The sequence below is a fragment of the Corythoichthys intestinalis genome, chromosome 7, assembly GCF_030265065.1.
Source record: "Corythoichthys intestinalis isolate RoL2023-P3 chromosome 7, ASM3026506v1, whole genome shotgun sequence".
Lineage (NCBI taxonomy): Eukaryota > Metazoa > Chordata > Actinopteri > Syngnathiformes > Syngnathidae > Corythoichthys > Corythoichthys intestinalis.
The window spans coordinates 6,984,525-6,999,906 of record NC_080401.1 but is presented as its reverse complement, the minus strand read 5'-3'; the positions used below and the strand labels follow the sequence as shown (position 1 = coordinate 6,999,906).

General features: G+C 39.9%; 1 protein-coding gene across 5 annotated transcripts in view; it reads left to right on the top strand.

The window, feature by feature from the left end:
• The window catches only part of LOC130918728 (carboxyl-terminal PDZ ligand of neuronal nitric oxide synthase protein-like), a 216,019-nt gene that overhangs the window by 135,211 nt on the left and 65,426 nt on the right, over positions 1-15,382 (top strand). The window lies entirely within an intron of this gene.

Here is a 15,382-nt window from a genome sequence, read left to right as displayed (position 1 = left end):
ATCTATAAATCAGAAATTTCGCATGCCTCTAGCTGCAAGTTTAATGATGATTGACACAGCTATGCCTTGACGCTGCAACCAGCTTCTTATTACTCTTGCCACAGCACACTACTGCTAGTGTTTAACAAGCTAAACGATGGTTGACAGATCTGCAGCTTAGAAAATAGCGCTACCAAGTTTCTCTGGCAAGATCAAAGCAGCACCCCTGTCACTCATCATTAACTTTAATGAGCAAACTCAGTCTCCAGCTGCCTGCAGAGCAAGAAAAGCAGCAGGACTGAGAGGCTGTACGTGATCGGATCGGGACAACTCTATAAAATACAGTAATTAATAATTTTTTTGTAATTGGAAAAAACAATCCGCGATGGACTGAGGTCGTGAAGTTTGAAGCGCGAAGTAACGAGGGATTACTGTACACTCACGTAAAGCTGTTGGAACATCTCATGGCCCGAGGAGTGAATGAAGAGGACACGGGAATACACACATACACATACATACATACAGTACATACACATACACACAGTAGAGGTCCCTCATACCAATAGCGTACCGCACGTAACACGTCACCTTTGCTCATTAATATTCATGACGTTAGCAACTGTTGCTAGGGAGGTCAAACTTGCGTTTGTCCCTCATGCTAGATGCATGTAAATAGTGTACGAACGAGATGTTTACTGATCTAAATCTACCAATTCTGTCCAAAAATTATGTCCCTGGTGCCAAATTCACTGGTAAAGATGTGAAAGAACATACAAATGTTCAATTAAAAAGATGACCTGAGTGTCGAGGCCTGAAAAAAACGGGAAAAGGAGCCGACCTGATCCAGAAGTAGCGTTTTTTATCGACACCTTTTTCTTGTGTGCATTGCCTTACACCACTGACAATGACATTCTCCTGTTTCAACAAGCTGTCTTTTACCACCATATGCCCTGTCCTTCTTATATAATATATCCTGTGGTTGTCTTACGTCTCTGACCGTTCTTGTGGGTAGTTTACATTGCTATTTTTGTGTAGCGATCGCAAATGCTACTCAATCACAGCCAATGAACACTTTTGAATTTTTCATTAATAACTAATCTTAATTCTATAATTTATTTACACTTCCTCCTTACTAATTTTCTTTTTTTTAACAACAGAAAAGGTAACAGTGGCAGTCAGATACCATTTTAATTGTTTTCAGGTCGTTCATTGTCCGACAGAAGCAGCACGCAAAACGCCACGCTAAAAAATAAGTAAAAATATCAAAATGGCATACCTCTTCGTCCTCTGTAGGACCATGGCCCCCAACAAAATGTTTACTTAATAGCTTCACCTTAATGGCGTTAAACTGGTCTTTTGACGTCCGCACAAGTTGATCCATTCTTCTCATTTTTTCCTCCGAGCTTTTGGCTTTGGGAAACATATGAACAAAACATCCTTCATATGTCGTAATGTCTAGAGTAGTTTCTACAAGTTCCATGGCAGCAGTGATCACTCGGCATGTTCTGTTTTTGAAAGATTACCAGCAGAAAAAGGAGTAATAACATGAGTTGTATGCGAGGGCATGTCTATGTTTACCCACTTCATGGATAAGATGGCGACGTATGGTCTAAAAATAGCATTTGTATGGTACGCTATTGGATGCTAGAAAAATGCTAGTCAATAGCCAGTGGCAGAGCAGCTATAAGTATGTTACGTTCAGTAAACTCGGGGAACTGCGAGTAGCAGTCCATACTGTATTTTTGCCTTTCTTATCTTGTAATTTTTTTCGCAACAAGAGGAAATATTTACCCGTTGAGGCGTGACTTAACTTGAAAATTCCTTATGTAGAGACATTTGTGAGTAGAGGTACCACTGTAATAATTTTACTCTTTTTTTTAAAAGGCTTCTTGCACTCAAGGACACCGCATAAGATCACATTGCAATTTAAACGAAACAATAAAGTAATAAAGACAGGAGTTAAGAGCAATAGAGAGAAGAAGAGCAAATTGTATTAGGTTTTATATGCATGTTCAAACATCTTTTGGCATGTGATTTCAAGTGAGTCAGTAAACGAGTGTATACTTCTAAGTAGTATTGAGTTCCAGAGATGGGTAGCAGAGTGACTGAATGCTCAGGTCCTTATTGTAATGAGATTGGCAGAGTGGACAGACATGAATGGAGGAAGAGGATCTGGGGGAGAGAGAGGACTGGAGACAGAGAAGATCAGACAGGTATGGGGTCGTTGCTGTGGCCTTGATGCAAACAAAATGATGGTTAACATAAATGTAAATAATACCGGATCTGTTAAAAGACATTAAATATTGTTTGTTTTTAGTTGTGATATTCTAGGATATTTCTGCAACCAAGTGTCCGCTAATCTGACAAGTATTCTGTGCCACGAACCTCTGTGATACTTTAACATGCATGTTTCTAGGATCATTACAGATTACTTGGCAGAGTTTCATCAGAGCTTTTTAATTATTTTCTTTTATAAAAAGAATAATAAGGGGATGAAACGAGACTCATTTTTTCACAGAAATTGCAGCAGACAATTAACCTGACCTCAGCACTGACCATAAAGACAGTGTGGCAGTTCAAAGCAGTATCTTCCCCAGATGGCAATCTTGGGGAGACAGTTGCAATATTTCATTAAACCATACGGAAGTACAAAGGACAAATCAAATACCATGATAAGCAAAGAGAAGAATATAATGCAGAATCCTGAAAAAATGGGGAAAACCAAAGGATAACAAGTGCTTTGTTGAAAATTCATGTACAAGTCACTCAGTAAAATCGGCAGTTGGAGGAGTGTGTATAGGAATAAAAAGGCAGTGAGTGAGGTAGCAGAGCATGCAGAGCAACCGCAACTATATTTCTTGGTGCTGCAAAAAAAGCAGCCAGGTCTAAAGAGCAATGGGCCATCAAGTTGGTAGTTGGCTCAACACCAGCAGAATTCAAAATGGACACAGGGGCCAATGTGAACATCATGCTTGGAAAGTCCTATCACTCACTCATCCTCAAAATACAAAAGCAGCCCATAGATATTAAATTCAATAGGCCCAAACACAAAATGTGGTGAACTGCAGTACAGAGGCACAGATTTAAAGTGCCTGTGACACGAAAAAGCATGTTTAATTCATAATACACGCGGTATTTTATGCCCCTGAATGATATGGGCCGCTTGGATGTGTGTGGAAGCGATCGCTATTTTTTATTTAGTTTTTTGAATCCCGCGCCTTGAAAATGAGTGACTTCCGGCTTCGGTCTTGCATTGAGGAGGAGGGCGCTGTGACGTGTACGGTAGAAGACGTCCTCTTCACGCTACAGTGTACTGTTGTGTATGAAGACGAAGGACTCAGCTGATTTTGCGGATTAATACGTTTATTTTTCGCATCACGCCAGCCAAACGGCTGCAGAAAAATCATTCTGTATGAGGGAGAGGCGTATGCGCCTTTTTGGAGTTTCAAAAGGTTCCCATTCACCGTGGATATTTACTGTGGGACCATTGGACTTACGAGGAAGTGAGTAAACATCTTGTTTTGTATTATGTCAAATACGAATACAGCGATTACAAAGTAAACACTACAAACTTCCTTTAAATGAAGGACTACTTACGTTTGATCATTGATAGGCATGTAAAAAGCTCTCCTAATGCTCATTAGCAGCAGCACGTTAGCTGCACAACAAAACGCAAAGCGCGAGACAGACTGTTGTCAATGTCTCGTGTCGATGTGTTTTAGCTCCTTTAAAACTACATTTACCACAGATTGGAACATATTCTCGGCTCTCCCGCCATCCGTGTTGTTGTAGAGACGACTTTCAGCGCGCAAGAGTGACGTTGCTCGTGAAGAACACGTCACGCAAATAAACAAATCTGATTTGTCCATTGATTTTGTACCTACTCGAGAGGCTGTGTCCCAGACTTTTCTCTCAGTGTTTGAAAAATACAGGGAGAACAGTCTGGCAGTGCCAGGCAAACACTCAGTTGCCTTGACATTTTTCCGAGTAAGGCCAACGACGTCATGCATCAAGAGAGACAATAGCTAATTAATATGCTCACTCGCCACCCTGTGGTCTGGGGTGTGAATTACAACCTGTCAAAATGACGGATGGACTTCAGTTTTTTCCATCACCGTTTTAAAAAACCAGTCAACGACGGAAAATATTCAGTTAACGCGACCCCTGTGCAACAGTAAAGGTGAAGTCGACAGTTTTGACCATGATGGAGTAATTTTGTCATGTCGTCCTGAATGAATGCATTTTTATTATTTCATATTCCATTCAGCACAAGACTGTTATTTGTCATGACCATGCCATTTATTTAGCAATTGGGGAAAATACTTGGATAAAAAGAATATCCTGTAAAAATATTGAAGTAAAGAGACAGAAACAATGACATTTTGCCGCTCTCTTCGTCGCGTTTTCCTCGTTGTGAATAGATCCCCCTCGACGGGCTGACTGGTCCTTCTCAAGCCATTTATATAGCTATTGGGGAAAATACTTGAATAAAAAGAATATCCTGTAAAAATATTGAAGTAAAGAGACAGAAACAATGACATTTTGCTGCTCTCTTCGTTGCGTTTTCCTCGTTGTGAATAGTTCCCCCTCGACGAGCTGAATGGTCCTTCTCAAGCCATTTATATAGCTATTGGGGAAAAATACTTGGATAAAAAGAATATCCTGTAAAAATATTGGAGTAGAGAGACTGAAACAATGACATTTTGCGGCTCTCTTCGTCGCGTTTTCCTCGTTCTGAATAATTCCCCCTCAATGGGCTGAATAGTAAAACCGATGAGCCCAGTCTACCGCTGACGTCATCCACCTGTTGGGGACGCTAAAGCCCCATAATGGTAGGCGTGGCTAACCGGCAGATTAAAAGACTAATTTCTCGTCATCTGTGCTTTGCTAAATTGTTGTATATAGTCGAATCGTTTCAAAATATGATTCTAATTCACATAATAATGCCATTTAAGACTTTTTTTCTCGTGTCATATGCTCTTTAAAGCAGTAATATGCCCAGGTAAAACCCACCCACTCACAGCATATGCTGTCCATGGACTCACTATAAACAACCTCTTTAATGCTTTCAGACATACCAAAATGGAAGTGGTACTTATAGTACCCATTACTTTCAAAGTCGCAGGGAAATATATCGGTACTTACCCGGGACTTTTCAAATGCAGAATGCAAGTCAAGCAAGACATCATGCCTGTTTACTTTTTTTGGGATTCCACTGAATAACTAGTTCATTTTCTCTACTGATCTGAGTCGCTCACTTGTAAGAGACCAGACTAAACAACAGCGTTCTCAATCATGTTCATTTAGAAATACCCTGTATTGGCCCGAATATAAGACGGCCCTGATTATAAGACCACCCCCTTTTTTTCAAGACTCAAGTTTGAAAAAAATACTTTTTTGAACGCCAAATTAATTTTTATACAGAAAATAATTACAGTACAATTGAAACAAATGATTATAACAATATATTTGAGAGAAAAAGCATGCTATTTTGCCTGATTCAACTCTTAATATCGGAACATTTAAATATGTAAACTAAAGTGCAATCACATTCGTAAATGAACGGCTTCTGGTTTTTTGAATGTAAATAAATCTATTGTGATAAAACAACAAAACTGCAATAACTGCATTAACCATCAAAGTGAGGTCTAACTGTAACCGTAGTCTTGAAAGAAATCTGAATAAGGAAAAACATTGCAATAAAATAATGCAAACTGGTTAAACTTGAGAGTAGCTGAGATCTTTCATGGCAGAACATTACTCCTCAAGTTCAGCATTCGCTTCAATGATATCTGGCGCCATCTAGCATCTTGAATGGGTATAATGTCTAGACCCCGAATATAAGACTACTTCCACTTTTTCAGTCTTATTTCAATGCAATAAACACGGTCTTATATTCGAATAGGGCCAATACGGTAAATAATAAATAAAAGAAAATAAACTATGAACACCCTTACAGCATTTGATGAGCCACTGTCCGGCACAGTCTCAATTCAAAAGTTAAAAGCCTCTTCATAATCCCTAAGATCGACAAACAGTTGTCAGATATAGTTTGTGTATAAATTATTTGTTTCTTACTTTGCAAATATTATTTTGTCTTAAATTGAAGAAAAATGACAAAATGCAGCATAGTCACGTGATAGCTACGCCATCAACTTCCACACTCTGAAGCGGTACATTACCTGCAGCATTCACACTAGTAATTTACCGGACTCTTTACTAGATCACGAGCTGGTAAAGGTCCAGTAAATGTCCGTGTCAACTCAGCCGGCAAATTTGTATGAGTGCGTAATGGGTGAATACAGGACATTACCAGACTAGGGGGGCTAAAAGGCTATAGAATACAATCGTACTTTAAGCATGAAAATAAAATCAAAAGACAACGATAGCCAAATGCTGTACACGCAAAATGACATGTTCCTAGACTGGGTAGAAAAGAGTAAACGAAGAGTTACAGAGGATGGTGCAAAATAGCATAATATGAGTTACACAGCCCAAAGACTGGACGATGTCAGATTTATTTTCTTTAAAACAAATTATAAAATCAGGGTAATACAGTGTATGCTGACCTTCAACTACTTACTGTTGCAACAATGTGTGTAAATAGAATGAATTAACACATCAACAACCTCATGACATTTCTGTATGTCCAAGTAAATCAGAGTGATCTGTGTACAAGAATGGACGGTTTTTCGGCAAAGGTCAAGGAGAGATTAAATATCTAAAAGAAACCACAGGTATAAAGACTTGTAGGCCCTGATCAGCCACAATTGTTCTCTTGTACTAAAATATGTAATTAAAAATATAAAATATTGACATTGATTTAAAAATCTATAATATTTAGTACATATTTTAAAGCACGAGCAGCATGTTTTATGCGCACAATGCACGATGGGGACGATGACACAGCTCGGTTGCTATTGGTAGAATAGCTGTGCTCGATACTATCGAAACTATTTTGACAACTAGCATGATTTGTTGGTTTCATCTTGAGGACTTGAGTTACTGATTGCAGTTAATAGATAAACAATACACATACTATTGATGTAGAAAAAATAACATGGTCCTCCCATCCCTCAATCATTGTGTAAAATAAGGCGTCATTATAGTCTGTTGGGCAAAAAAATTTACAAATAGCCAGCAATCAGACTAAATTTGATATATTTATTCATTAATTTTTCGTCTTGCTTATGTTAGGGGTGCGTGAGCTGGAAGGGATCCCAGAGCAGACAATTCGAGCGTGGCGAGTTTTATTTGCAAGCACAAGGAAAAGTGGCAGGTGCAGTTTGCTCTACTCGGGGTAGCGGGGCCGGCATAAGACTTGGAAGCTCGGAAGTAGGCAGGTGTGGAATCCAACGAGGGGCGCGCAAAGTCAGGACCTGGGGCGAGAACATACAATGGGGCAAATAAGTATTTAGTCAACCACCAATTGTGCAAGTTCTCCTACTTGAAAAGATTAGAGAGGCCTGTAATTGTCAACATGGGTAAACCTCAACCATGAGAGACAGAATGTGGGAAAAAAAACAAAAGAATTTAAAGAATTTATTTCCAAATTAGAGTGGAAAATAAGCTTTGGTCACCTACAAACAAGCAAGATTTCTGGCTGTCAAGAGGTCTAACTTCTTCTAACAAGGTCTAACGAGGCTCCACTCGTTACCTGTATTAATGGCACCTGTTTTAACTCATTATCGGTATAAAAGACACCTGTCCACAAGCTCAGTCAGTCACACTCCAAACTCCACTATGGCCAAGACCAAAGAGCTGTCGAAGGACACCAGAGACAAAATTGTAGACCTGCACCAGGCTGGGAAGACTGTATTGCAATAGGTAAAACGCTTGGTGTAAAGAAATCAACTGTGGGAGCAATTATTAGAAAATGTAAAACATACAAGACCACTGATAATCTCCCTCGATCTGGGGCGCCATGCAAGATCTCACCCCAAGGCGTCAAAATGATAACAAGAACTGTGAGCAAAAATCCCAGAACCACACGGGGGGACCTAGTGAATGACCTACAGAGAGCTGGGACCACAGTAACAAAGGCTACTATCAGTAACACGATGCGCCGCCAGGGACTCAAATCCTGCACTGCCAGACGTGTCCTCCTGCTGAAGAACGTACACATCCAGGCCTGTCTGTGGTTCGCTAGAGAGCATTTGAATGATCCAGAAAAGGACTGGGAGAATGTGTTATGGTCAGATGAAACCAAAATAGAACTTTTTGGTAAAAACACAGGTTCTCGTGTTTGGAGGAGAAAGAATACTGAATTGCATCCGAAGAACACCTGTGCAGCATGGGGGTGGGAACATCATGATTTGGGGCTGTTTTTCTGCAAAGGGACCAGGACGACTGATCTGTGGCCGCTCCGCCTGTCTGTCTTCCAACCTGCAATCAATAAAAACATGCACACCTGCCGGAGGTGGCCAAGGTCTCAGGAGGGAGGGACAGAGGCCCTAACAGCTTATCTGTTAGCGGGTCGTGATAAAGCCTATCCCTGGATTCTATGGACAAAAGGTGGGGGACATCCTAAATGCATTGCTAGTTCTTCACAGGGCAACATAAAAGACAAACAACTATTCACACACACTGTCATACACTACGGTTAGGGCTACTGCTATCGATTATTTGAGTAATCAACCTATCAATGAGTTTATTCGAATAATCGAGTAATCAGATTACAAACATTTAATGTGTTGCAGAATAAATTTTAGCAGATGTAAATCAAAGAAACAGGACCCATCCTTTGTGGTCTGATGGGCTGTGTTGCTGACACAATTACCTCTAGCATCATCTGCTGCGTTCTCAAACAGCTGGCAAATGACTGGAGAGACACTGAGCTGGATGACCTTAGAAGACGACAAGTTCAGGGATGATGGTGTTGAATGCAGAGCTGAAGTCCTTATATGGGTTCTTACGCTGTCAGGGCGTTTAAAGGACTCCATGACCATAGGCGTCAGTGCTACAGTACTGTAGTCCTTAAGTCCCGAGAGTGCAGGTTTCTTGGGTAACGGAATGATACTGGAGTGTTTGAAGCAGGCAATTCTCCAAGGATCTGTTGAAGATCTGTGAGAAGACTGGAGGCAGCCGGTCAGGATAGACTTAAAGGCAGGAGAAAGGAGAGACGTGATTAGGCCCAGCTACTGTGTTTGTATTTTATTGCTTGAAGAGCCATCCTATGTCCTATTCATAAATATTTAATGCAGAAGAGATGGTCAAATGTATGTTGTCAAGGGCATGTATGGAGTGTGAGTGTGTTTTTTTTTTTTTCTTTTTTTTTTTTTTACAAGTCTAGAGTTGAACAGAGTGTAAGACCATTCATAATATACCTCTGCTTAAGCAATTGATCGCTTTTAATTAGTGATTGAGTGCCGGCAATTCCACAATGACCCAGTCATTAGCAGCAAACATTTTTTTTTTTTTTTCCAGGTTTTCCACATAGATTCTCTTTGCGATGTTAATTTCTTTTGTCAGCTAACATAACATTTGGCATTCCAGATGAGGCAGTGAGTGTCAATGGTTCTCTATTTTAAAGCCGTGACTTCAAACATGATATGTCCAGCCTTTATCACTCCATGGGCAATGAGCCGTACAGATGTCTCATGAAAGTTTGGAGAGGTCATAAATCTTTAAAATACATAGAAATACTAAAATAAATGTGATTGCTACTTACCAGTAGGGGTCACGGTCTACGGTACAGTATCGGTATTCTGATATTTCTTTAAGCAGAGACAGAATACCGTAACCCATCATTAAACATTCTTTTCTAATGGTTGTCCTACTTGACTAAAGTACATTTGTGACATTATTACTCCCAGTTATGGAGTCAATTCAAATGTTCTCCCAATCAAAGAGATAAGTCAGAGGTCTTAAGTGTTATTAAATTACCCCTGTAATCTGTGAGGACAACATTCCTCAGTACCATTCAGGGATACTAATACATTACAGTCTAATAAAGGGGCCTGGAACGTATGGCTCACGAGCCATATCTTACTTTTGATGAGTGCATCTTGTTCTCCGCCGACTGCACTCAACATCTTAAGTGTGTAACCAGCTGGCTTGCCTGATATGAACGAGCTGTGACGAGCTGCTCATGCTTTGACACATTGATATTGGACATTTAAAAAGGTAGGCTGCAATATTATTCTTCAAATCAGCCCCATTGATAGTCCGCCAGTGGTGTATTGTGCCGAGCCTTCCGAGACTGAGCTGGAGAGAGGGCTCGATAGACCCTACTCACATGACGTCACAACCACGCCTCCGCGCCATATTGTCCGTCAACTCGTCGTGTTGACGCATTACCGCTACGTAAATTCCTCCTATTATGGTGTGTTTTTCTGCTCGTTAACATTAATAATCAAAATGGTGAAGTCATGTGTGGCGGTTGGTTGCAATAACAGAGAAGATAGACGGAGAGACTTTGAAGTTCTACCGTATTCCGAGAGACCCGGAGAGGAGAGCGAGACGGACTGCTGCAATTCGACGAGAAAACTGGGCTACAAAAACTATATATACATATATATATATATATATATATATATATATATATATATTAGGCCTGTTGAAATTATCGCGTTAATGGGCGGTAATTAATTTTTTTTTAATTAATCACGTTAAAATATTTGACGCAATTAATGCACATGCCCCGCTCAGACAGATTTAAATGACAGTACAGTGAAATGCCCACATGTTAATTGTGTTTTATGGAGTTTTGCCACCATCTGCTAGCGCTTGGGTGCGACTGATTTTTTTAGGTGCTTCAGCACCCATGACCATTGTGTAAGTAATTATTGACATCAACAATGGTGGGCTACAAGTTAATTTTTTAATTGAAATTTTTACAAATTTTATTAAAACGAAAACATTAAGAGGGTTTTATTATAAAATTTCTATAATTTGTACTAACATTTATCTTTTAAGAACTACAAGTCTTTCTATCCATGGATCGCTTTAACAGAATGTTAATAATGTTAATGCCATCTTGTTGATTTATTGTTATAATAAACAAATACAGTCCCTATGTACGGTATGTTGAATGTATATATCCATCTTTTCTTCTTATCTTTCCATTCCAACAATAATTTACAGAAAAATACGGCATATTTTATAGATGGTTTGAATTGCGATTAATTGCGATTCATTACGATTCATTAATTTTTAAGCTGTAAATATCTCGATTAAAATTTTTAATTGTTTGACAGCCCTAATATATATGTGTGTGTGCATGTATATTATACATGCAGTGTATCACAAAAGTGAGTACACCCCTAGCATTTCTGCAGATATTTAAGTATATCTTTTCATGGGAGAACACTTGACAAAATGACACTTTGACACAATGAAAAGTAGTCTGTGTGCAGCTTATATAATAGAGTTAATTTATTTTCCGCTCAAAATAGCTCAAAATATAGCCATTAATATCTAAACCCCTGGCAACAAAAGTGAGTACACGCCTTAGAAACTACATCCCTAAATGTCCAAATTGAGTACTGCTTGTCATTTTCCCTCTATAATGTCATGTGCCTCGTTAGTGTTACTAGGTCCAGGTGTGTTCAAATTTGTAGTGCAGCTCTCACACTCTCTCATAATGGTCACTGAAAGTTCCAACATGGCCCCACATGGCAAAGAACTCTCTGAGGATCTTAAAAGATATATTGTTGCTCTACATGAAGATGACCAAGGCTAGAAGAAGATTGACAACACCCTGAAACTGAGCTTCAGCACAGTGGCTAAGATCATCCAGCATTTTAAAAGAGCAGGGTCCACTCAGAACAGGTCTCGGGTTGGTCGGCCAAAGAAGCTGAGCGCACGTGCTGAGCGTCACATTCAAATGCTTTCTTTGAAAGATCGTCACAGGAGTGCTGTCAGCATTGCTGCAGAGATTAAAGAGGTAGGGGGGTCAGCGTGTTAGTGCTCAGACCATTCGCCGCACTGAACATCAAATTGGTGTGCATGGCTGTCACCCCAGGAGGAAGCCTCTTCTGAAGACGGTACACAAAAAAACCCGCAAACAGTTTGCTGAAGACATGTCAACAAAGCACATGGATTACTGGAACCATGTCCTATGATGTGATGAGACGAAGATTAATTTGTTTGGTTCCGATGGTCTCAAGCATGTGTGGTGGCGACCGAGTGAGGAGTACAAAGATAAGTGTGTCATGCCTACAGTCAAGCATGGTGGTGGGAATGTCATGGTCTGGGGCTGCATGAGTGCTGCAGGTGTTGGAGAGTTACATTCCAATGAGGGAAACATGAACTCCAACATGTATTGTGAAATACTGCAGCAGAGCATGATCGCCTCCCTCCAGAAACTGGGTCGCAGGGCAGTGTTCCAGCATGCCAATGGACCCAAACAAACCTTTAAGATGACCACTGCTGTACTGAAAAGGTTGAGGGTAAAGGTGATGGACTGGCTAAGCAGCTCTCCAGACTTGAACCCAATAGAACATCTTTAAGGGATCTTCAAGCGGAAGGTGGAGGTGCGCAGTCATAAATATCCGGCAACTCCTCAACGTCGTCATTGAGGAGTGGAAGAGCATTCCAGTGGTAACCTGTGAAGCTCTGGTCAACTCCATGCCCAGGAGAGTAAAGGCAGTTCTGGATAATAGTGGTGGCTACACAAAATATTGACAGTTGACATTTTGTATGTTAATATTGACAACTTTCACTAAGGGGTGTACTCACTTTTGTTGCCAGGGGTTTAGATATTAATGGCTATATTTTGAGGAGAAAATGAATTAACTCTATTATAAAAGTTGCACACAGACTAGGGCTGGGCGATATGGCCTTAAGTACGTATCACAATAAATTGAGCAGATTTACCTCGATAATGATAAATGACGATAAATTTGCCCAAGCGGACTGTTATATAATTTCAAAATTTGAATCAATGCATGGAATACAAATTAACTGTTTCTCGTTAAATTTATTTACCGGCTTTCAATTTAACAATTGCACATGCAGTCTAAACATAAGGTATTAAAAAAAATCTTTTAAAAAATAAGAATTCTAGTGTGAACATTTATAACAGCTTGTATAACTTGAAAAATGTACAACATTATAAAAATCAATATGACGACTGTGCAAACATGTCATTCTAACACAAATGATTTACAGCCTTAAAGAGCATACGACACGAGAAAAAAAGTCTTAAATGGCATTATTGTGTGAATTAGAATCATATTTTGAGACGATTCGACTATATACAACAATTTAGCAAAGCGCAGATGACGAGAAATTAGTCTTTTAAATCTGCCAGTTAGCCACGCCTAACATTATAGGGCTTTAGCGTCCTCAACAGGTGGATGACGTCAGCGGTAGACTGGTCTCATCGATTTTACTATTCAGCCCATTGAGGGGGAATTATTCAGAACGAGGAAAACGCGACGAAGAAAGCCGCCAAATGTCATTGTTTCAGTCTCTCTACTCCAATATTTTTACAGGATATTCTTTTTATCCAAGTATTTTTCCCCAATAGCAATATAAATGGCTTGAGAAGGACCAGTCAGCCCGTCGAGGGAGAACTATTCAGAACGAGGAAAACGCGACGAAGAGAGCAGCAAAATGTCATTGTTTCTGTCTCTTTACTTCAATATTTTTAGAGGATATTCTTTTTATTTAAGTATTTTTCCCCAATAGCTATATAAATGGCTTGAGAAGGACCAGTCAGCCCGTCGAGGGGGAACTATTCACAATGAGGAAAACGCGACGAAGAGAGCGGCAAAATGTCATTGTTTCTGTCTCTTTACTTCAATATTTTTACAGGATATTCTTTTTATCCAAGTATTTTCCCCAATTGCTAAATAAATGGCATGGTCATGACAAATAACAGTCTTGTGCTGAATGGAACATGAAATAATAAAAATGCATTTATTCAGGACGACATGGCAAAATGACTCCATAATGGTCAAAACTGTCGACTTCACCTTTACTGTCGCACCTCCCGAACTATATTTTATGACACCTAAATCGGACATATGTCATTTCCCTTCCCCGGCTTCGGAGAATGTAAACAAACCAGAAGGCGTGACAGCTAGCCGACATGCTAACCCGAACCGAGTGATGTTTCAAAGTCTTCAAAGCGGAAAATCACACATAACTATCCTGGATTATTTGACATGACGACCCGGTTGTCTATTGTCGTCGCGGATCGGCAAACCGCCCGGCGGAGAGCAATTTACAGTTCGTTCCCCGGAGGAGGGTGGTTGGAGTTGTTGTGCAGCTAACGGGCTGCTGCTAATGACCATTAGGACAGCTTTTTTACATGCCTATCAATGATCAAATGTAAGTAGTCCTTCATTTAAAGGAAGTTTGTAGTGTTTACTTTGTAATCGCTGTATTCGTATTTGACATAATACAAAACAAGATGTTTACTCACTTCCTCGTAAGTCCAATGGTCCCACAGTAAATATCCACGGTGATGGAAACCTTTTGAAACTCCAAAAAAGGCGCATACGCCTCTCCCTCATACAGAATGATTTTTCTGCAGCCGTTTGGCTGGCATGATGCGAAAAATAAACGTATTAATCCGCAAAATCAGCTGAATCCTTTGTCCCCATACACAACAGTACGCTGTATAGTGAAGAGGACGTCTTCTACCGTACACGTCACAGCGCCCTCCTCCTCAATGCAAGACCGAAGCCGGAAGTCACTCATTTTCCTGGCGCGGGATTCAAAAAACTAAATAAATATAGCGATCGCCTCCACACACATCCAAGCGGTCCATATCATTCAGGAGCATAAAATACCGCGTGTATTATGAAATAAACATGCTTTTTCGTGTCACAGGCACTTTAACAGTACACTTCAGACAACTTATTGGTAATGGCTGCTGTGACAAAATTATTCAACACAAGGGTTTACGTCAAGGTTTCAGGTTTTTTTTTTTTCCAGAACATTTTTTAATACATGCACCCCCCACACAGACACAACCAGTTTAAAGCTGTATTGCTCTGATGTCAATAAAACATTTAAGGTTTTATGATGGCAGAATAAAGCAAACACATACAGAAAAATAGCTGTGGCCATTAAACTGTCATATTATATATAGGCTTCACTGTTGGATTATACTTTATGCTGAGTGCTTTACCATCATGAAAGCCTTCAGAGAAATCACACAGAGATACCAAATAACGTGACATAATGATTGCTACATGAAGTCCGTGCCCAGTCCACTCATTAATTTCAGCCGTTTCGACAAGGTTAGCGCCACTATCCAACTCCATCACGTTCATTTGTAGCGTTAGCCTACCGGGCTTCTGTTTGTTTGACTTCCTAAAAACCACCTGACTCCATACGTAAGCACACTGTCTGCTTTCTTAAAGGGGAATGAACATAGCCGAACAACACAGAGTCAAAGCGGGATGAAAAGACTATATTTTCTTGTTTTATTAAATTACCGAATTTA